The sequence below is a fragment of the Pseudophryne corroboree genome, unplaced genomic scaffold (genome assembly GCF_028390025.1).
Source record: "Pseudophryne corroboree isolate aPseCor3 unplaced genomic scaffold, aPseCor3.hap2 scaffold_389, whole genome shotgun sequence".
In the NCBI taxonomy this organism is placed as follows: Eukaryota; Metazoa; Chordata; class Amphibia; order Anura; family Myobatrachidae; genus Pseudophryne; species Pseudophryne corroboree.
In genome coordinates, this window is record NW_026970034.1 from 242,361 (window position 1) to 250,179 (window position 7,819).

The following is a 7,819-nucleotide window of genomic DNA, read 5'->3' on the forward strand; positions in this document are numbered from 1 at the left end:
AACCAAAGTAACTAAGTAAGTTACAGAATTTGCAATCCTTACTGAATTAGGCCCATTGATTACAAAATGTATTTGTAAATATTTGAAGTTTTTCTTCAGGGACTAACACAAAAGATGCTTGGGGCTACTAACACATGGGTAAGCCACGTAAAGCTTCCCATGGGTCAGTGGCATCACAACGGGGTTGCGGCCCACACCCGAGTGTCACCCGCCAAGGGGGGTGACACCAAAGTGCCGGCTCCTCTTCAGTGACAGAATATGGGTGTTTCACTGTAACATTACGTGCAACACCCAGTTTCTGTCACTGTGCAGGAGCCAGCACCACTCACACACTAGTCCCCGGGTGCAGCACTCAACCCCCGGGATACCCGGAGCAACAAAATGGAGATTCAGGAAAACAGGCCACACCCCTACCTATGAGACCATGCCTCCTTTTTACCATTGCGCTGCTTATCTGCGCGCACTGCATTACAATCTCCCTCGCTGCCTCTCTGGGTGTCACCAATGATAGTGACACCTTTGCCATGCTTGTAGCAGCTGGTCCTAAGATCTACACCTCCAGCCCTGAGTGTTTGCCCTTGTGACTTGTTGATCATCATAGCGAAGCAGATTCTTACAGAAAACTGCAGGGGCTTAGATTGAAAAGAAAAACATTGACGAACCCATCATTTCAGCAACAGGGTCTGCCACACGGCTGACTGAAATGACTGGTTGGTTTGGGTCCCCACCAAAAAAGAAGCAATCAATCTCTCCTTGCACAAACTGGCTCTACAGAGGCAAGATGTCCACCTCATCATCCTCCGATTCCTCACCCCTTTCACTGTGTACATCGCCCCCCTCACATATTATTAATTCGTCCCCACTGGAATCCACCATCTCAGATCCCTGTGTACTTTCTGGAGGCAATTGCTGGTAAATGTCTCCACGGAGGAATTGATTATAATTCATTTTGATGATCATCATCTTCTCCACATTTTCTGGAAGTAACCTCGTACGCCGATTGCTGACAAGGTGAGCGGCTGCACTAAACACTCTTTTGGAGTACACACTGGAGGGAGGGCAACTTAGGTAGAATAAAGCCAGTTTGTGCAAGGGCCTCCAAATTGCCTCTTTTTCCTGCCAGTATACATACGGACTGTCTGACGTGCCTACCTGGATGCGGTCACTCATATAATCCTCCACCATTCTTTCAAAGGTGACAGAATCATATGTAGTGACAGTAGACGACATGTCAGTAATCGTTGCCAGGTCCTTCAGTCCGGACCAGATGTCAGCACTCACTCCAAACTGCCCTGCATCACCGCCAGCGGGTGGGCTCGGAATTCTTAGCCTTTTCCTTGCACCCCCAGTTGCGGGAGAATGTGAAGGAGGAGCTGTTGACGGGTCACGTTCCGCTTGACTTGACAATTTTCTCACCAGCAGGTCTTTGAACCTCTGCAGACTTGTGTCTGCCGGAAAGAGAGATACAATGTAGGTTTTAAATCTAGGATCGAGCACGGTGGCCGAAATGTATTGCTCTGATTTCAACAGATTGAATCCTGGTTAAGCGAATTAAGGGCTCCATCCACAAGTCCCACATGCCTAGCGGAATCGCTCTGTTTTAGCTCCTCCTTCAATGTCTCCAGCTTCTTCTGCAAAAGCCTGGCAGTGTCTGAACTGACTTCACGTGTGGCAAGTTCAAAGGGTTGCAGAACCTTACACAACGTTGAAATCATTCTCCACTGCGCTTGAGTCAGGTGCATTCCCCCTCCTTTGTCTATATCGTGGGTAGATGTATAGGCTTGAATGGCCTTTTGCTGCTCCTCCATCCTCTGAAGCATATAGAGGGTTGAATTCCACCTCGTTACCACCTCTTGCGTCAGAGGATGGCAGGGCAGGTGCAGGAATGTTTGGTGGTGCTCCAGTCTTCGGCACGCGGTGGCTGAATGCAGAAAGTGGCCCGCAATTCTTCGGGCCTCCGACAGCATCTCTTGCACGCCCCTGTCGTTTTTTTAAATAATTCTGCACCACCAAATTCAATGTATGTGCAAAACATGGGACGTGCTGGAATTTGCCCAGATGTAATGCACGCACAATATTGGTGGCATTGTCCGATGTCACAAATCCCCAGGAGAGTCCAATTGGGGTAAGCCATTCTGCGATGATGTTCCTCAGTTTCCGTAAGAGGTTGTCAGCTGTGTGCCTCTTATGGAAAGCGGTGATACAAAGCGTAGTCTGCCTAGGAACGAGTTGGCATTTGCGAGATGCTGCTACTGGTGCCGCCGCTGCTGTTCTTGCTGCGGGAGGCAATACATCTACCCAGTGGGCTGTCACAGTCATATAGTCCTGAGTCTGCCCTGCTCCACTTAACCACGGACATGTGGACTAGTGGACCTTGGGTACAACTGCATTTTTTAGGACACTGGTGACTCTTTTTCTGAGGTCTGTGTACATTTTCGGTATCGCCTGCCTAGAGAAATGGAACCTAGATGGCATTTGGTACCGGGGACACAGTACCTCAATCAAGTCTCTAGTTGCCTCTGAATTAACGATGGATACCGGAACCACGTTTCTCACCACCCAGGCTGACAAGACCTGAGTTATCCGCTTTGCAGCAGGATGACTGCTGTGATATTTCATCTTCCTCGCAAAGGACTGTTGGACAGTCAATTGCCTACTGGAAGTAGTACAAGTGGTCTTCCGACTTCCCCTCTGGGATGACGATCGACTCCCAGCAGCAACAACAGCAGCGCCAGCAGCAGTAGGCGTTACACTCAAGGATGCATCGGAGGAATCCCAGGCAGGAGAGGACTCGTCAGACTTGCCAGTGACATGGCCTGCAGGACTATTGGCTTTCCTGTCTAAGGAGGAAATTGACACTGAGGGAGTTGGTGGTGTGGTTTGCAGGAGCTTGGTTACAAGAGGAAGGGATTTAGTGGTCAGTGGACTGCTTCCGCTGTCATCCAAAGTTTTTGAACTTGTCACTGACTTATGATTAATGCGCTGCAGGTGACGTATAAGGGAGGATGTTCTGAGGTGGTTAACGTCCTTACCCCTACTTATTACAGCTTGACAAAGGCAACACACGGCTTGACACCTGTTGTCCGCATTTGTGTACAGGATGCATACCTTCATGTCCCCATTTATCCATCTCATCAGGCGTACCTCAGATTTGCGGTACAGGATTGTCATTGCCAATTTCAGACGTTGCTGTTTGGTCTCTCCACGGCCCAGAGAATTTTCACCAAGGTAATGGCGGAAATGATGGTTCTCCTGCGTAAGCAAGGTGTCACAATTATCCCGTACTTGAGCGATCTCATAAAAGCGAGATCAAGAGAGCAGTTGCTGAACAGCGTATCACTTTCACTGAAAGTGTTACAGCAACACGGCTGGATTTTCAATATCCCAAAGTCGCAGTTGGTTTCTACGACTCGTCTGTCTTTCTTGGGCATGATTCTGGACACAGACCAGAAGAGAGTTTATCTCCCGATAGGAAAGGCCCAGGAACTCATGACTCTTGTCAGGAACCTATTGAAACCAAAACTTGTGTCAGTGCATCACTGCACTCGAGTCCTGGGAAAGATGGTGGCATCATACGAAGCCATTCCATTCGGAAGGTTCCATGCGAGGACTTTCCAATGGGACCTACTGGACAAGTGGTCTGGGTCACATTTGCAGATGCATTGGTTGATCACCCTGTCCCCCAGGGTCAGGGTATCACTCCTGTGGTGGCTGCAGAGTGCTCACCTTCTCGAGTGACGCAGATTCGGCATTCAGGACTGGATCCTGGTGACCACAGAGGCAAGCCTCCAAGGTTGGGGAGCAGTCACACAGGGAAGAAATATCCAAGGTCTTTGGTCAAGTCAAGAGACTTGTCTTCACATCAACATCCTGAAACTAGGGGCCATATACAATGCCCTACGTCAAGCGGAGACCTTACTTCGCGACCAACCGGTTCTGATCCAGTCAGACAACGTCACCGCAGTGGCTCATGTAAACCGCCAAGGCGGCACAAGGAGCAGAGTGGCGATGGCACAAGCCACCAGAATTCTTCGCTGGGTGGAGAATCACGCAAGCGCACTGTCAGCAGTGTTCATTCTGGGAGTGGACAACTGGGAAGCAGACTTCCTCAGCAGACACGACCTACATCCGGGAGAGTGGGGACTTCATCAGGAAGTCTTTGCACAGATTACAAGTCGGTGGGAACTGCCACAGATAGACATGATGGCGTCCCGGCTCAACAAAAAGCTACAGAGGTATTGCGCAAGGTCAAGAGACCCTCAGGCAGTAGCTGTAGACACCCTAGTGACACCGTGGGTGTTCCGGCCGGTCTATGTATTTCCTCCTCTTCCTCTCATACCCAAGGTGTTAAGGATAATAAGACAAAGAGGAGTGAGAACAATCCTCATTGTTCCAGATTGGCCACGGAGGACCTGGTATCCGGATCTGCAGGAAATGCTCACAGAAGATCCGTGGCCTCTTCCTCTAAGACAGGACCTGTTGCATCAGGGGCCCTGTCTGTTCCAAGACTTACCGCGGCTGCGTTTGACGGCATGGCGGTTGAATGCCGGATCCTAGCAGTGAAAGGCATTCCAGTTGAGGTCATCCCTACGCTGATAAAGGCTAGGAAGGATGTAACGTCAAAACATTACACCGTATATGGTGAAATTATGTTTCTTGGTGTGAGGCCAGGAATGCTCCTACGGAAGAATTCCATCTGGGCCGTTTCCTTCACTTCCTACAAACTGGAGTGAATTTGGGCCTAAAATTAGGCTCTATTAAGGTCCAGATTTCGGCCTTATCCATTTTCTTTCAAAAAGAATTGGTTTCTCTTCCAGAAGTTCAGACTTTTGTAAAAGGAGTGCTGCATATTCAGCCTCCTTTTGTGCCTCCGGTGGCACCTTGGGACCTTAACGTGGTGTTAAGTTTTCTAAAATCACACTGGTTTGAACCACTTAAAACGGTGGAGTTAAAATATCTCACATGGAAGGTGGTCATGTTATTAGCCTTGGCTTCGGCTAGGCGAGTGTCGGAATTAGCGGCTTTGTCACATAAAAGCCCATATTTGGTGTACCATGTGGATAGAGCGGAATTGCGGACCCGTTTTCAATTCCTACCAAAAGTGGTCTCATCTTTTCACATGAACCAACCTATTGTGGTGCCTTTGGCTACGCGTGACTTGGAGGATTCCGAGTTACTTGATGTGGTCAGGGCTTTGAAAATTTACGTGGCCAGGACGGCTAGAGTCAGGAAAACTGAAGCGCTGTTTGTCCTGTATGCAACCAACAAGATTGGTGCCCCTGCTTCAAAGCAGGCTATTGCTCGCTGGATTTGTAACACGATTCAGCAAGCGCATTCTATGGCTGGATTGCAGTTACCGAAATCGGTCTAGGCCCATTCCACGAGGAAAGTGGGCTCTTCTTGGGCGGCTGCCCGAGGGGTCTCGGCACTACAGCTGTGTCGAGCTGCTACTTGGTCAGGTTCAAACACCTTTTCAAAATACTATAAGTTTGATACCCTGGCTGAGGAGGAACTCATGTTTGCTCAATCGGTGCTGCAGAGTCATCCGCACTCTCCCGCCCGTTTTGGAGCTTTGGTATAATCCCCATGGTCCTTACGGAGTCCCCAGCATCCTCTAGGATGTTAGAGAAAATAAGATTTTAAACCTACCGGTAAATCTTTTTCTCGTAGTCCGTAGAGGATGCTGGGTGACCGTCCCAAGTGCGGACTACTTCTGCAATACTTGTATATAGTTATTGCTTCAATAAGGGTTATGTTAGAGTTGCATCAATCCTGCACTGATGCTACAGTATGTTGTTTTTTCGTACTCATAACTGGGTAGTTTATCACAAGTTATACGGTGTGATTGGTGTGGCTGGTATGAATCTTGCCCTGGATTAACAAAATCCTTTCCTCATACTGTCAGTCTCCTCTGGGCACAGTTTCTCTAACTGTGGCATAGAGGGGCATAGAGGGAGGAGCCAGTGCACACCCAGAACTAAAGTCTTTCTTAAAGTGCCCATGTCTCCTGCGGAGCCCGTCTATCCCCATGGTCCTTACGGAGTCCCCAGCATCCTCTACGGACTACGAGAAAAAGATTTACCGGTAGGTTTAAAATCTTATTTTCTACTTTATTATTTTCTATCCTAGTTTATTACGACCAACTTTCATCCAAGGAGTTTGATATTCTACTACCTGCATGCAATTTAAATTGCTTAAATTGTTTATATGGTTGATTTGTCCTTCACAATCCATAATCTGCAACTTGGATGTACTTGTGTCATTGAAAATCTTATAATAAAAATGTTTATATATTGAAAAAAAAAGTTATAAGACATATGCCTACCTACTAAATGGGGTAAAATTAGGGGATTCTGTACTGGAAAAGGACTTAGGTGTCCTCATAGATAGCAAGCTAAGCAGTAGTACCCAAAGTAGGACTGCAGCAAAGAAGGCTAATAAGATATTAGCATGCATAAAACGGGGTATTGATGCTAGGGACGAGAGTATTATACTCCCGTTATATAAATCACTAGTGAGGCCACACCTTGAATACTGTGTACAGTTCTGGGCACCGTACTACAAAAAGGATATCCTGGAGCTTGAAAAGGTACAGAGGAGGGCGACCAAACTAATTAAGGGCATGGAGATGATGGCATACAAGGAAAGGCTTGAAAGACTAGGCATGTTTACATTGGAAAAGCGGAGACTAAGAGGGGATATGATCAACATCTACAAATATATAAGGGGACAATACACAGAGCTTGCGTGGGACCTGTTTCTGGTTAGATCAACACAGAGGACTCGTGGACACTCGCTCAGGTTAGAGGAGAGGAGATTCCGCACAATACAGCGTAAAGGCTTTTTCACGGTAAGGACAATACGTGTTTGGAATTCCCTGCCCGAGGGAGTTGTAATGGCGGAATCTGTCAACACCTTTAAGAATGGGTTAGATAAATTCCTATTGGATAAGGATATCCAGGGGTATGGTGCATAGTCATGCATTATAATTACTATAAATAGGGATAAAATGCAATGGCTGACAGCAGCATCAGTCAGACATTTTAGTAAAATCATCATGCATAGGACACCACAAATAGGTTGAACTCGATGGACAATTGTCTTTTTTCAACCTCAGATACTATGTTACTATGTTACTATGTAATATTTGAAGAAACAAAATAAAATAAAGCTATGTATTGGGTTTCACTAACAAGCACATTGGAAGACTTGACTACTGTTAAAAGACATGCATTACATGGTATAGAGCCACAAACCACAATGTAGTAAAATAAAAACAAACTTACATGTGTATCAAACCTATGTGAGGCTTACATTGATAGTGCAAGATCAACACTCTATCAACTGTGCAAACTAGACTGCACATAAATGCCATAAAATTTATCTTAGATTTTAGTAAATAAGGCCTGTTGCTGTCCGGGTCACACAGCCGTCACGGCCCCGCCCCCATACGGTCCGGTCATGTCTGCGTTGTCCTGACTGTGCCCCCAAAATGGCGGCACAACGCCGCTGGCCCGACTCCTCCTGCCCAGTGACCGCCTCTACCTGTCAATCAGGCAGAGGCGCTCACTGGGCAGAGATGCTGATCGCATCTCTGGCATGTGCCGGTGCACTGTGGCACCAGCACACACGCACTTCAGACCTGATCTCCTGTTGTGTGAATATGCACAGCAGGGATCAGGTCTTAATTAGGCCCTATATACAGCTGTCAGTAAAGCAGGGATGTGCTGCTGCCAGTGAGGCAGGGATGTTCTGCTGTCAGTGAAGCAGTGATGTGCTGCTGTCAGTGAAGCAGTGATGTGCTGCTGTCAGCGAGGCA